Source organism: Dendrobates tinctorius, unplaced genomic scaffold (genome assembly GCF_039654945.1).
Source record: "Dendrobates tinctorius isolate UK_male_01 unplaced genomic scaffold, ASM3965494v1 ptg000228l, whole genome shotgun sequence".
Lineage (NCBI taxonomy): Eukaryota > Metazoa > Chordata > Amphibia > Anura > Dendrobatidae > Dendrobates > Dendrobates tinctorius.
Genome location: NW_027361895.1, coordinates 1469274 through 1484597, shown reverse-complemented (window position 1 = coordinate 1484597; position 15324 = coordinate 1469274).

The window sequence follows — 15324 nt, the reverse complement described above, 5'->3', positions numbered from 1 at the left end:
TAAGAGACAGCATTGTATATAACAGCAGAGGAAGCTACATAATAAGGGACGGCACCATATAACTAGCGAGGATGGTATGCAATAAGGAACGGTGTTATACATAACAAAAGAGGAAACTATGTAACTAAGGATGGTGTTATACATAATAAGTGAGTACTCTATATACTAAGGGACTGTGCTATACATAAAAAGTGACTACACTATATACTGAGGGATGGCGCTACACATAATCAGCTAGTACACTATATACTAAGGGCCTGTGCTATGTTTAATAAGTGAGTACACTATATACTAAGGGACTGTATTAAAGGGAACCTGTCACCTGTTTTGGCCACTATAAGATGTGGCCACTGCCTTTCAGGGCTAATCTACAGCATTCTATAATGCTGTAGATAAGCCCCCTATCCATCCTGAAAGATAAGAAAAATAAGTTTTATTATGCTCACCTGGGGAGCGGTCTGGTCCGGTGGGTGTCGCAGGTCTGGGTCCGGCGCCTACCATCTTCTTGCGATGTCGCCCTCCTGGTGGCTTCATGGCTCCCTGGCATCGCGCTTCTGCGCAGGCACACTTATCTGCACTGTTGAGGGCAGAGTCAAGTAATGCAGTGAGCAGACGCTGGGAAAGGTCAGAGAGGCCCAGCGCCTGTGCATTGCAGTACTCATCCAGCCGCACCGCTGACTGCTGTGACAGAGACAGGAAGCGCGGGCTGTGAGCAGGAAGAATCGCTGCAGCTCCGTTGCCATTTTCTCTTGTAGGCAGCAGAGCTGCAGGGATCTTGGGTCGCCCTCCCAGGGCTGTGGGGTACTTGGTACCGGGCCGGTCTCTCAGAGGGAGGTGTCACAGCAGCGGTGACCCAGTCCGTGACCCTGGGCACCCATGTAAAAGGGAGTTGAGAGATGGAAATAAAGTTTGTGACTGGATGATTCATGACGCCACCTGTGGTGTTCGGCAATGAAGATGTTAAGCCGACGCTGCAGACAGATCCTCTCGGACAGATGGTGTGGTGCAGCAATGATGGTGTAGCCCTCCACAGGCAGGGCTGGAGTCCCAGGGCAGTGAGGATAAGTGAGATGTAGCAGTGCTGAAGATGTTGCAGGAAGGAGGCAAGGACACAACAGAGTGCAGTTTCTTTACCTTTACTTTGTAAGTGCAGTCCAGGGTCCAGATTACAGATGGTGCAGGAGCTGGTTAGCCTGGAAGCAACTCAGGGATCTCTCTATCAGATGGGTTGTGTAGTCTCCTTCCTAGCGCTTACTTGAGGGACATGCAGTACTGTGTTACACTGAAGTTCCTCCTTGTTTCCTTTTAGATCTACCTGATATGGCAGACAGCTGTAGCCCTCTATCTCTTCTTTTGGCTCACCCGTCGCTGTTGTGCCTCCGAGTCTTATGTGGGAATAGAGCATTTACAGCTTCCTATTCATCTGGTTTCTGTTGCAGGAACATCAGTATCCATACAACCTTGGAGACCAGGTTCCAGATCATGCGATTTAGCTGGGAATGAGCCCTCTATTCTCCGCTCAACCTCCAGCTTCTCTCTCCACGTCTACACACGTTGCCCTCCTCACACAACTGAGCAATTTTCCCTCCTGGCCTTCAGAGAGAACTCCTCCCCCAATTCTGGTTCAGAGCTCCCTCTGCTGGCCTGGAGTGGGAACTGTGTTGCATGTTATGGTTAACTGCTAGAGAGACCCTTCATTGCTTCCAAGCCTGACATCACCCTCCCTGGAGGAAGACAATGCCAGTATGGCGACCATACTCATGGGGTGCCACAATCTCTCCCTGCCCGTCGCACATGAGGGCAATCGGCCCTCATTATTAGCCGCCCTACAGGGGCCCCCTAGAGCCTCTAGAACCCTGTGCAGCCACATGAACTGCACATGTGGTGTGTCCGCCCAAGCTACTACTACAGATAGATGAAGCTGCAACCCATAATGAGGTCCTTGTTATGGGGGACTTCAGCTACCCGGATATTAACTGGGAAACAGAGACCTGCCAAACCCATAAAGGCAACAGGTTTTTGCTAATAGCCAAGAAAATTTATCTTACAAAATTGGTGCAGAATCCAACCAGAGGAGCAGCACTTTTAGACCTAATACTATCTAACAGACCTGACAGAATAACAAATCTGCAGGTCATCGGGCATCTAGGAAATAACGACCACCATATTGTACAGTTTCACTTGTCTTTCGCTAGGGGGACATGTCAGGGAGTCACAAAAACACTGACCTTTCGGAAGGTAAAGTTTGACCAGCTGAGGCTGGTTTCACATTAGCGCTTGTTAAGCGCACGCACGGCCGGGGGTAGCTCCGCCCCCGAGCTGGCTCTCTGCCCGGCGTGCCCGCCCCTTGCTTGTAGCGCCGCCTCCTAGCGCACAGCGGCGCCTGCGATCGGCGCACCCTATCTTTAGCATAGGGTGCGCAGATCGTGCGCAGGCCGTGCGCTAGTTGCGCTTTGACCTGTGCTGCGCACTTTTGACGGTGCGCCGTGCGCGCCAAAATCCGAAAAGTTGGATTTTGGCGCGCACGGCGCACCGTCAAAAGTGGGCAGCGCAGGTCAAAGCGCAACTAGCGCACGGCCTGCGCACGATCTGCGCACCCTATGCTAAAGATAGGGTGCGCCGATCGCAGGCGCCGCTGTGCGCTAGGAGGCGGCGCTACAAGCAAGGGGCGGGCACGCCGGGCAGAGAGCCGGCTCGGGGGCGGAGCTACCCCCGGCCGTGCGTGAGCTTAAAAAGCGCTAATTTGAAACCAGCCTTAGAGATGCCCTTAATCTGGGTGACTGGGACAATGTCCTCAGAAATAAGAATACAGAAAATAAATGGGAAATGTTTAAGAACATCCTTAATAGGCACTGTTTATACCTTGTGGGAATAAAAGGACAAGAAATAGGAAAAACCCAAAGTGGCTTAACAAAGAAGTAAGAGGGGCAATTAACAGTAAAAAGAAAGCATTTAGTCTGTGTTCACACACAGTGTTTTTTTTCTCGTTTTGCCAGCAGATTTACCAAAAAATCCGCTCAAAAACCGCTTAAAAAAAGCTTCCCATTCATTTTAATGCATTTTGCACTTTTTGTGCATATTGATGCGCTTTTTCCCGTGAAAAAAACGCTTTGCGGTAAAAAGCGCAGCATGCTCATTAATTTCACGGAAAATTCCGCATTTCTTGCTATTTTCTATGTGCCTGGGGATGCACGGAAAAAATTGCGGCAAAAACGCGCAAAAATCGCTGCAAAAACCCGCGTTTTCTGGGAAGGAGTCCGGTTTTTATGCAGAAATTTTCTGCATACGTGTGCACATAGCCTTAAACTACTAAAGCAGGATGGCACCATTGAAGCTCTAAAAAATTTTAGGGAGAAAAATACTTTATCTAAAATACTAATTAAATAAAATAGTTTTTCAATCACCACATTTTGAGTGCTGTAATTTTTCCATATTTTGGCCCAGCGAGTCATGTGAGGTCTTATTTTTTGCGAGACGAGTTAACGTTTTTATTGGCACCATTTTCGGGCACGTGACTTTTTTTATCGCTTTTTATTACGATTTTTGAGAGGCAGAATGAACAAAAACCAGCAGTTCATGAATTTCTTTTGGGGGGGTGCGTTTACACCGTTCTGTGTGTGGTAAAATTGATAAAGCAGTTTTATTTTTCAGGTCAGTACAATTACAGCGATACCTCATTTATATCTTTTTTTTATGTTTTGGCACTTTTATACAATAAAAACAATTTTATATAAATAATAACTATTGTGCATTGCTTTATTCTGCGAGCTATAACTTTTTTATTTGTTCGCTGATGACACTGTATGGCGGCTTGTTTTTTCTGGGACAAGATGATGTTTCAGCGGTACCATGTTTATTTATGTGCGAGTGGCGCCCCTGAGTGTTCGGTCGCCACAGAGGTACTGCACCTCCTCCTGAGGTGAAGTATCCCACTCTCCAGGTAAGAGAGTAACACCTGACCAGCCTCTAACACCTGCATCCCACACAACATAGTAGTGTAGCAAAGCACCTTTGGTGGCTCCCTGCTTGGAACACAAAGAGTGCTGGGAGGTGGGTGGAGCTTAGACTGCACAAGAGAGCCGGAGAATATTAGGAAAAGGTCAGTCTGTGAGAGAAGATCCCCTGAGAGGGGTGGAGTGAAGGAGGTGCTGCAGCAGACTTCTGTGACCTGAAGCTGATGGCACGGGAAAGAGAAATAGAAAGCCTGATTCTCCAGAAGGAAGATTAGTGCGGAATGTAAGGAGAAGAGAACTAAGGATTAGGGTCGGAGTGGAGCCCTTCCTCAAGTTCTAAGCGCATGGCCGGGGTCCGGTCCCCAAGGTTGTATGGATACTGATGGTCCTGCAGCAGACACTGGAGGAAAATAAGTTGTCACCACTTTATTCCCACCTAAGGCTTGGGGGCACAACAGCAACGAGAGTGAGCCGGGACTTGATAGCAAGGAGTCCCCAAAGCAGGCTACAGCTGTCTGCCATACAAGTAGAGTTCTAAGTAACATTAAGAAGGAGGAACTTGGGTTTAACACACAACCACAAGTACTTCAGTACAACCGCTAGAAAGGAGACGGTCAGAACAGGCACACGAAAGGGAGAACTGGAAAGGTTATTTCCATCTGCCTGGGAGTTGGCTGAGCCCCTGATCTGGACACCGCAGCATTGAAGCGGGCACCTGTCTGTGCCAAGAACGTGAGTAAAAGAACGGGAACTGCTTTCATCTGTCCTTGCCTTATTCCTGCGCCAACCCACTCAGCACTGCTACATCTCTGTGCCTAACACTGCACCATCTACTTCTCCCCACTATCTCCTCATTTGCCAACCTCATCTACTCTGCCCTGGCACTACAGCCCTACCTGTGGAGGGCTACAACATCATTACTGCACCACACCATCTGTCCCAGAGAAGCAACCCTGCAGCGCTGGTCAAACTGACCAGAAACCACAGGTGGTGTTTTGAATCATCTCAATGACTTTATCCCCATCACTAGAGTTGAGCGAAACGGGTCGAACAATTTCAAAAGTCGCCGACTTTTGGCAAAGTCGGGTTTCATGAAACGAAACCCGACCCTAGGATGAGGTCGGCCACGAGGTCGGCGACTTACGCGCCAAAGTCGCGTTTCAAAAGTTTGTTTAGCGCTCTTTTTCAGCCAATCAGGATCCACGGACACTGTGGGCAACGTGATGACATAGGCAGGGGTCGCCACCATCTTTCAGAAGGGCATGCAAGTGATTGGCTTGCTTTGGTGGGCGTCACAGGGGTTATAAAAGGGCGTGCACGCCGACCGCCATCTTACTTCTGCCGATCTTAGCATAGGGAGAGGTTGCTGATTCTGTAGGGAGAGCGTTAGGCAGGGAAGAAGACAAAAAAACTGCTTCTGCTGCTAGCGATTTTGCGTGTACAACACACCAGTCACTGTGCAGTGCAAGGGGAGGCTATATTGTGGTGGATCAGCGGTGTTGGTTGTTAGGCTGCCTTCTAAGGCTTCCTGACAGCTGCATTGCTGTTTCCCCACTGCTCTGCAAACTGCTTTTTTAAAAGCAATCCCAATTTTTTTTCGTCCTGCTAAGGTACTGAGCGTGCATTTATTCACACCATACAGCGGTGTACGCTCCTCACACAGTACCGTGTAACGGCTGTTATCACAGCCACAGTGAAGCTATCTGTGTGTCACTGTGGAAGGATAAGTGGAGGACTTGTTCCGTTCTTACAGACCTACACTCTAGGGAGATTCCTATTCTGCCCAATTCTACAATTCACTTTTTTCACACCTGTGACATAGCGCTCTGATATTCAGTGGGCCTCACACAATCCAAAAGTGTCCAGTGTCCACAAGTGTCTGCAGAAATTCAAAATCTCCCTTATCCTGTAGTCACTTTTTTCACACCTGCTGCATCGAGCCTGTGACATAGCGCTCTGATATTCATTGGGCCTCACACAATCCAAAAGTGTCCAGTGTCTGCAGAAATTCAAAATCTCCCTTATCCTGTAGTCACTTTTTTCATACCTGCTGCATCGAGCCTGTGACATAGCGCTCTGATATTCATTGGGCCTCACACAATCCAAAAGTGTCCAGTGTCCACAAATGTCTGCAGAAATTTAAAATCTCCCTTATCCTGTAGTCACTTTTTTCACACCTGTGCCATCGAGCCTGTGACATAGCGCTGTGATATTCATTGGGCCTCACACAATCCAAGTGTCCAGTGTCCACAAGTGTCTGCAGAAATTCAAAATCTCCCAGAAATTCAAAATCTCCCTTATCCTGTAGTCACTTTTTTCACACCTGTGCCATCGAGCCTGTGACATAGCACTGTGATATTCAGTGGGCCTCACACAATCCAAGTGTCCAGTGTCCACAAGTGTCTGCAGAAATTCAAAATCTCCCTTATCCTGTAGTCACTTTTTTCACACCTGTGCCATCGAGCCTGTGACATAGCGCTGTGATATTCAGTGGGCCTCACACAATCCAAGTGTCCAGTGTCCACAAGTGAAATTTAAAATCTCCCTTATCCTGTAGTCACTTTTTTCACACCTGTGCCATCGAGCCTGTGACATAGCACTGTGATATTCAGTGGGCCTCACACAATCCAAGTGTCCAGTGTCCACAAGTGTCTGCAGAAATTCAAAATCTCCCTTATCCTGTAGTCACTTTTTTCACACCTGTGCCATCGAGCCTGTGACATAGCGTTGTGATATTCAGTGGGCCTCACACAATCCAAGTGTCCAGTGTCCACAAGTGTCTGCAGAAAATCTAAATCTCCCCTGTCCTATAGACACCTTGTACCTTGTTTTACATTACTATATAGTTTGCAGGATTTTGTCTACATTTCTACCAAAAAGGAGGAATGCTGGTGGAAGAGGCCGTGGAATTGGGCGGGGGTTGGCAGCTGGTAATGATGGTGTTGGTGGTGGATCTGATGGTAGTGGCAAAAGCAAAATAGGACCGAATGCAGGAGGTGTTGAGCCTGCGTCATCGTCTGGCTCCATAAGGCTTCGAAGGCTTAGTTTTCTAGGAGTTGGCAAACCACTTTTAACGCCAGAGCATCAGGAAAAAGTTTTGTCTTACATTGCTGACTCAGCCTCCAGCTCTATCACCTCCTCTTCTGAAGTTGTAAAAAGTAAAAGCACTGAGTCGTCATTGGAGGCTCATGTTCATGAACCACACCTTTCCTTGTGTCCTTCACCCCAACCAAGATTGAAGGATGACGCAGGCCATACTACTGATTACTCCATGGAGCTGTTTTCACATACCATGCCTGGATTATCAAGTGAAATGGTGAATTACCCAGGCCAAGATGAATCTGACATGGAGTGCACTGATGCACAGCCGCTGATAAATGATTCTGCTGGTACATTCACTCAGAGCACTACATTGTCCTCGCAGTGTACAGAGCCAGATTCTGACCCTGATGAGACTCAGGTGCCCCTTCCCGCACACTATACCACCATACACGGTGACACAGAGGAAGGTGCACATGACATTGAAGAGGAGGTGATGGATGACCCAGTTGTTGACCCAGATTGGCATCCATTGGGGGAAGAGGGTGCTGCTTCCAATAGCTCAGATGAGGAGCATCCACAGCAGACATCAACATCGCAACAGCTGTTATCTGGCAGGCCCGGAGCACTCCAAAGACAGGTTCCAAAAATCAAAAGAGTTGCTGGACAGCTTGTCCAGAGGGTCAAAACATCACAGCGTGCTAGGCCGCAAAATGTCTGCCAAAGTAGGAAGAGTGCAGTGTGGCACTTTTTTGAACAAAATCCTCATGATCAGGCCAAGGTTATCTGTAAGAAGTGCGCAAAGACCTTTAGCCGAGGGAAAAATCTGAAAAATTTGAATACCAGTTGCATGCTTAGACATTTAAACACCATGCACTTGCAAGCGTGGACACAACACCAAACCTCAAGTGCCACATGTGCAACTGATCACAAAGAAGGTAGTCAGCAACGCTACATTGTTTCCCCCACTGTAAGCCCACCAGTTAGCACAGCAGCAAATGTTGAGGTGTCGTTGCAAGGCCACAGCAGTCAGGGAATCCCACTGTTATATCAACGAAATACTGAATCTAGGCCATCAGAAAGAACACCAACTCCATCACCATCATCAACCCTCTCTCAGTCCGCCCTGTCCACCGCTACTTCCACCATATGCAGCTCTCAAGTCCAGCTCACCCTCCCAGACACTATGAGTAGGTCAAGAAAGTACTCAGTCTCTCATCCGCGTACACTGGGTTTGAACGCCCACATTGCCAAACTAATCTCGTTTGAGATGATGCCCTATCGGTTGGTGGAAAGCGCAGCTTTCCGCGAACTCATGGCCTATGCAGTACCACGCTATGACCTACCCAGTCGCCACTTCATCTCTCGCAAAGCCATCCCAGCCCTCCACCATCATGTGAAAGACCGCATTGTCCATGCACTCAAGCAGTCAGTGAGTGGAAAGGTGCACCTCACAACTGATGCATGGTCCAGTCGGCATGGCCAGGGCCGTTACGTGTCCATCACTGCGCACTGGGTTAATGTGGTGGATGCAGGGTCCACAGGGGACAGAGGTGGTGGGACAGTGCTGCCTAGTCCACGGTATAGGAAACAGTTGGCTGTAGGCGTTCCACCCTCCTCCTCCTCCTCCTGAAGCGAAAGCTCGCCCACAGAGCGCAGTCGTACGAGCACTCCATCTGCAGCTGCCACTGTTGCACACGAGGTGTCCCCCTATCGAGCAGCTATTGGAAAGCATCAGCAGGCTGTGTTGCAGATGATGTGTTTGGGCGACAGACACACCGCCGAGGTGCTGGCCGAGTACTTGAAGCGACAAACTGAGTCATGGCTGGGCAGTGTACATCTTGAGGCAGGCAAGGTAGTTAGTGATAACGGCCGTAATTTTGTGGCAGCCATAGCCCTTTCAAAACTCAGCCACATACCTTGCTTGGCTCACACCTTGAACCTGGCGGTGCAGTGCTTCCTCAAAAATTATCCGGAGTTAACAGCCCTGCTCCATAAGGTGCGAAGACTGTGCGCGCACATCCGCCGGTCACCTGTACACTCCGTTCGTATGCAGAAGCTGCAGCGATTGCTCCACCTTCCCAACCACCGCCTCATTATCGACATTGCAACAAGGTGGAACTCCACCCTGCACATGGTGGAGCGGCTGTGCAAGCAGAGGCAGGCCATAATGCATTTGTGGGAGGATACACGGCCAGGCACTTTGAGAGCAGACATGGAGTTGACAGGTGTGCAGTGGTCAAAGCTGAAAGACATCTGTAAAGTCCTTCAGTGTTTTGAGGAATGCACACGGCTGGTAAGCGCAGACGACGCCATCCTAAGCATGAGCATCCCATTTATGCGTCTGCTCATGCAAACTTTGACGCACCTTAAGGAGCAGGCGTCTGCAGCCAATGTTGATGAGGAGGAAGAGGTGGAGGGAATCCTTGATGACATTCAGCCATTGTCTGCTCAGGGACCTCTCCTGGACGAGTTGGAGGAAGAAGAGGAGGAGGATGATGATGGGGATGATTACTTAGGGGAGGAGGATGCATCTCGTGGGGCAAGTGAAAATGTTGGCGTGGCAAGGTCTGGTACAGGGTTTGTGCGTGACTGGAGGGATGTGGATTTGCCAGAAAGTGCTCCTCCAACCAGCACTCGCAGTGCATCATTGACACCGGGAACATTGGCCCACATGTCAGATTATGCCTTGCGGATCCTAAAAAGGGACCCCCGCATTGCCAAAATGATGAACGATGACGACTACTGGTTGGCCAGCATCCTGGATCCATGCTATAAAGGCAAATTACAAAACATCATGCCACAGGAGAACCTTGACCTAATATTGGCTAATAAACAAGCAACTCTGGTAAATCGGTTGCTTGAGGCATTCCCAGCACACAGCAGCGGTGATGGTTCTCACACGAGCCGTACGGACCGGGGGCAGCTTGGCAGAGGTGTTCATGGTGCACACAGCAGAAGTGGCGTTGGAGACAGGGGTTTCATGACAATGTTGTGGACTGATTTTTCAAGTACCGCTCACACAACTGGTAATACTGCATCGATGGAAAGTGACAGGAGACAGCAGTTGTCAACTATGGTTACAAACTACTTTTCCTCCCATATCGATGTTCTCCCACACAGGTCATTCCCCTTTGACTATTGGGCTGCTAAACTGGACACCTGGCCTGAATTGGCACAATATGCCTTACAGGAGCTCGCTTGCCCAGCTGCAAGCGTGCTATCGGAAAGAGTCTTTAGTGCAGCTGGATCAATCCTGACAGAAAAAAGGACCCGTCTGTCAACCCAAAATGTGGATGATCTAACCTTCATTAAAATTAACCATGCATGGGTTTCCAAGGATTTTGTCCCACCTTCCCCTGATGACACATAGGGTGACAGAAAAATGGCTTGCTTTGGTCCACCTCTTCCTTTTGCATCATCTGAATGTCCAACATCAACATATGCCACTTTCTAAAACTCCCTAACTGTGCTGCCTCTCCCCCCATGGCCGGGGTCACCACCTAGCGCACGACACCGTGCGAGTGCCGTTGCCCTGGACAGGTGGGTAGGCCGACTCTTGGGCGCGGGCACTGGCACAGGGTCCCTCATAGTGCAATCAAGTGTCTCTGACGGTGGTGGTGCACACCCGCCGTCAGACACACCGCCGTACTACGAGGGGCCCAGTGCCAGTACCGACGCCCACGAGTGGGCCCCCCTTGCTTGGGCAGGGCCCCAGCATTTGCAATCTTTACCTCTCCCTGCTCCTCCGCTGTGTAGTCTGGGCCGTCAAATCCATACTGTGCCTGACACCGTCTGAGCCTGCCTCCTGATGTATAGACATATCTTTTGAATGTGTACGCTATCCATACATGTTATCCGGGGATACGGTACCCTTTCTCACCTTTGTGCAATCACTTGCACGCCATACTGGGCCTAACACCATCTGAGCCTGCCTCCTGATGTATAGACATATCTTTTGAATGTGTACGCTATCCATACATGTTATCCGGGGATACGGTACCCTTTCTCACCTTTGTGCAATCACGTGCAAGCCATACTGGGCCTAACACCGTCTGAGCCTGCCTCCTGATGTATAGACATATCTTTTGAATGTGTACGCTATCCATACATGTTATCCGGGGATACGGTACCCTTTCTCACCTTTGTGCAATCACGTGTAACCCATACTGGGCGTGAGAACGGCTGGCGAGCTGTTAAGCAAGCTACAGCACCTGTGGTTTGCACACGTAAGTTTTTCATTTTTTTCAGGAATGACGGTTAGGCCTAATTCCGGAACTGCGGTTGACCTGCACTTACTGGGAAATCATCGTTCGCGAGTAATAATTGTAATCAGTGATCCCCGTCACTAACGTTGTTCAGCGGGTTATCTGCACCTGTAAGCGACAAACGCTGGCCTTTTCAGTGTAGCGCACATGCAGCCACGAACATGTAAGGGCATGACACACCAGTTATTGGCCAATCTCATGTGCCAGAGCCTCACGTGTCCCTCTAGTAAGCCGGACTCGGACCGCGGGGCATGGCGGAGTCTCGTTCGTTAACGGAATTAAGCTTGCAATGTGTGCATCTGTTCTGTAGCTGGCATGGTTGAGGTTGCCCGTGTTGAGTCAAATTACGCCGTAGGCTCCACTCCTGGTGGTGCCCTTCTGGACATTCCTTTAAGGTTCAGCTTTGCAACCATACTGCCCACGTAAAACAAACACTTTGCCTTCATGAACGCTGTTTGGAGGGTCATGACTCATGGGAATAACGCCGCCCAATCAGTTAACCTGCTAGAGAGATCCTTCGTTGCTCCCAAGCATGACATCACACTCCCTAGGAGGAAGGTAATGCCACTGTGGCGACCGTACTCCTGGGGGCGACACAAGTGTACTGATGCCCAGCCACTGCTCGATGAATCTGCTGGTACATTGACCCAGACCACTACATTCCCCTCGCACACTACCCGGCCTGAATCTAACCCTGATGAAACTCAGGTTACCCTTCCCATATACAGTTCCATCTTACCCCATTTTTCAGTGCGTAACTTGTATTATGAAGTTAATTAAGGTTGACCAGCTTAAGTAAGAAGAATTGATGCTTTTGGCATTCAAATGAGCACTGTAGTGTGTTTCCTGTCCTCCTCTCACTGCCGACTTTTATTCCCCATTGACTTACATTGGGTTTCGTGTTTCGGGACGACCCCGACTTTTCCCTATAATCGGCCGATCTTGCTCGACCCGACTTTTGGAAAAGTCGGGTTTCACGAAACGAAACTCGACCATAAAAAAACAAAAGTCGCTCAACTCTACCCATCACTCTATCCCCTTTTACATGGACGCCCAGGGCCACGGACCGGGTCACTGCCACTGCCACTGTGACATCTCCCATTGAAATCAACGGGCCGGGCACCGAGTACTCCACGGCCCTGGCGGGCGATCCATTTGTCTTTTTGATTGCACGTTATTCCACTTTTTGGGCGGGTCGTTACCGATGCGGTGATACTAAATATGTGTACTTTTATTGTTTTTTTTACTTAAAGAAATGTTTGTTGGAGAATTTTTTTTTCTTTATTTAGGAATTTTTTAAAATATTTGTACACGCTTTTTTTTTTCACTTTTTTCCATTGTCTCAAGGTCGGACATCTCTGTATTATATCAGATCGCTGATCTGACATTTTGCAGAGCCCTGTGTCAGATCAGCGATCTGACAGGCAGTACAGGAGGCTTCTCAGCCCCTGCTCTCAACAGGCACTGACAAGCCACCTCCCTGCAGGACCCGGAAGTAACCCGCGGCCATCTTGAATCCAGGGTCCTGCAGGAAGGAGACCCTCTGAATAACGCAATCACATTGCGTTATTCTGAGGGTCTCAGGGAAGCACGCAGGGAGCCCCCTCCCTTCCCTATGCCACCCGAACACTGCGATCGTGTTTGATTGCAGTGCATCAGGGGTTAAATTGTACATAGTGCTGGGTGTCAGCTGATTATCACAGCTGCGATCAGCTGCGCTGCCCCCGTGAGTGCAACTGATCGCGATGACGTACTATCCCGTCCAGGGTCATAGGAGCCTGAGTCACCTGACGGGATAGTACATAATATGTCAGAAGGAGGTTAAAAACATTTTTTAAACTCAAACAAGAAGGCAAAATGTCAACCCACAATAAGGATGAAAATGACCTCACAAGTGACACACCCAGTAATAAACGGGTTCTGCATATAATAACGTGTCACAATTGGCAGATAGCCAAAGAAACTAACTATATATGATATCTCAGGTTCAATAAGAACTGTACAACCTATGTAGCTAGTTAGATATATAAGATGTAGCGCCGGTGTCCCTGCACACTGCTCCTCTTCTCCGGCAGGGATGCTGACTCACCGCTGAGGCCCCCAGTCCCGCACATCCTCCTCCCTCCCATGGCACACAGATCAACTCACACTGTGCTCAGTGCTCCCACTCATCGCTGTGATCTCTGCGCACATGGCATTTTTTTTCTCTTCTAGCTCTTGTCTCTGTTTGACATGGCACAGGCTGATCCCAGCTATTTGGTGATGCCCTCTGTTTCCTTCTGTCTACCGTCAGTACAGTTATGGCAATACCAAATTTATATTTTTTCACCCCTTTAAATTTTTCATTCTTTGTTTCATTGCAGCCATTTGGTAAATTCAAAAAGTTCATTTTTTCCTCATTAATGTACACTCTGCACCCCATTTTGACTTAAAAAACTGAAATGTAGAAATTTTTGCAAATTTATTAAAAAAGAAAAACTGAAATATCACATGGTCATAAGTATTCGGATCCTTTGCTTAATATTGAGGAGACGCAACTTTTGAGCTAGTACAGCCATGAGTCTTCTTGGGAATGATGCAACAAGTTTTTCACACCAGGATTTGGGGATCCTCTGCCATTCTTCCTTGCAAATCCTCTCCAGTTCCGTCAGGTTGGATGGTGAACGGTTGGTGGGCAGCCATTTTCAAGTCTCTCCAGAGATGCTCAATTGGGTTTAGGTCAGGGCTGTGGCTGAGCCAGTCAAGAATGGTCACAGATTTGTTCTGAAGCCACTCCTTTGTTATTTTAGCTGCGTGCTTAGAGTCATTGTCTTGTTGGAATGTGAAACTTTGGCCAAGTCTAAGGTCCAGAGCACTCTGGATGAGGTTTTCACCCAGGATAAATCTGTACTTGGCCGCATTCATGTTTCCTTCAATTGCAACCAGTTGTCCTGTCCCTGCAGCTGAAAAACACCCCCATAGCATGATGCTGCCACCACCATGTTTCACTGTTGGGATTGTATTGGGCAAGTGATGAGCAGTGACTGCTTTTCTCTACATATACCACTTAGAATTATCACCGAAAAGGTCTATCTTTGTCTCATCAGACCAGAGAATCTTATTTTTCATAGTCTGGGAGTGATCTTGGGGTTATTCTTTACCTCTCTCACCAAGGCTCTTCTCCCACGATTGCTCAGTTTGGCTGGATGATCAGGTCTAGGAAGATTTCTGGTGGTCAAAAAATTCTCCCATTTATGGACTATGGAAGCCACTGTGCTTTTAGGAACCTTGAGTACTGCAGAAATTCTTTTGTAACCTTGGCCAGATGTGTGCCTTGTCACAATTCTGTCACTGAACTCCTTGGAGCTCCTTGGCCAGTTCCTTTGACCTCATGATTCTCATTTGGTCTGACATGCACTGCGAGCTGTGAGGTCTTATATAGATAGGTGTGCGCCTTTACAAATCAAGTCCTATCAATTTAATTAAACACAGCCTTGACTCCAATGAAGGAGTAGAACCATCTCAAGGAGGATCACAAGGAAATGGACAGCATGTGACTTAAATATGAGTGTCTGAGCAAAGGGTCTGAATACTTATGACCATATGATATTTAAGTTTTTATTTGTTAATAAATTTGCAAAAATTTCTACATTTCTATTTTTTTCAGTCGAGATGCGGTGCAGAGTGCACATTAATGAGAAAAAATGAACTTTTGTTAATTTACCAAATGGCTGCAATGAAACAAAGAGTGAAAAATGTAAAAGGGTCTGAATACTTTCCGCACCCACTGTAACTTTTTTATTACTCTTTCAAATGATCTGATAGTTTTACAGATCAAGCTAATGTTTTTTAATTATGTAATTTTGGGGTGCATGGGCCTTTTTTTTCATCATTGATTTTGAGGATGTGCAGCCTTCATAAAAGTCAATCCTGTCATGTATTTTTTTTTTCCGCTTTAAAGCGTTTACCATATGAGTTAATTTTGATGGACCAGGCATTTACAAATTCAGCGATACTAAATATGTTTATTTATTTTTTAGTAAATATCGTTAATTTAATATGGAGAAGGAGGTTAGATTGAAAAT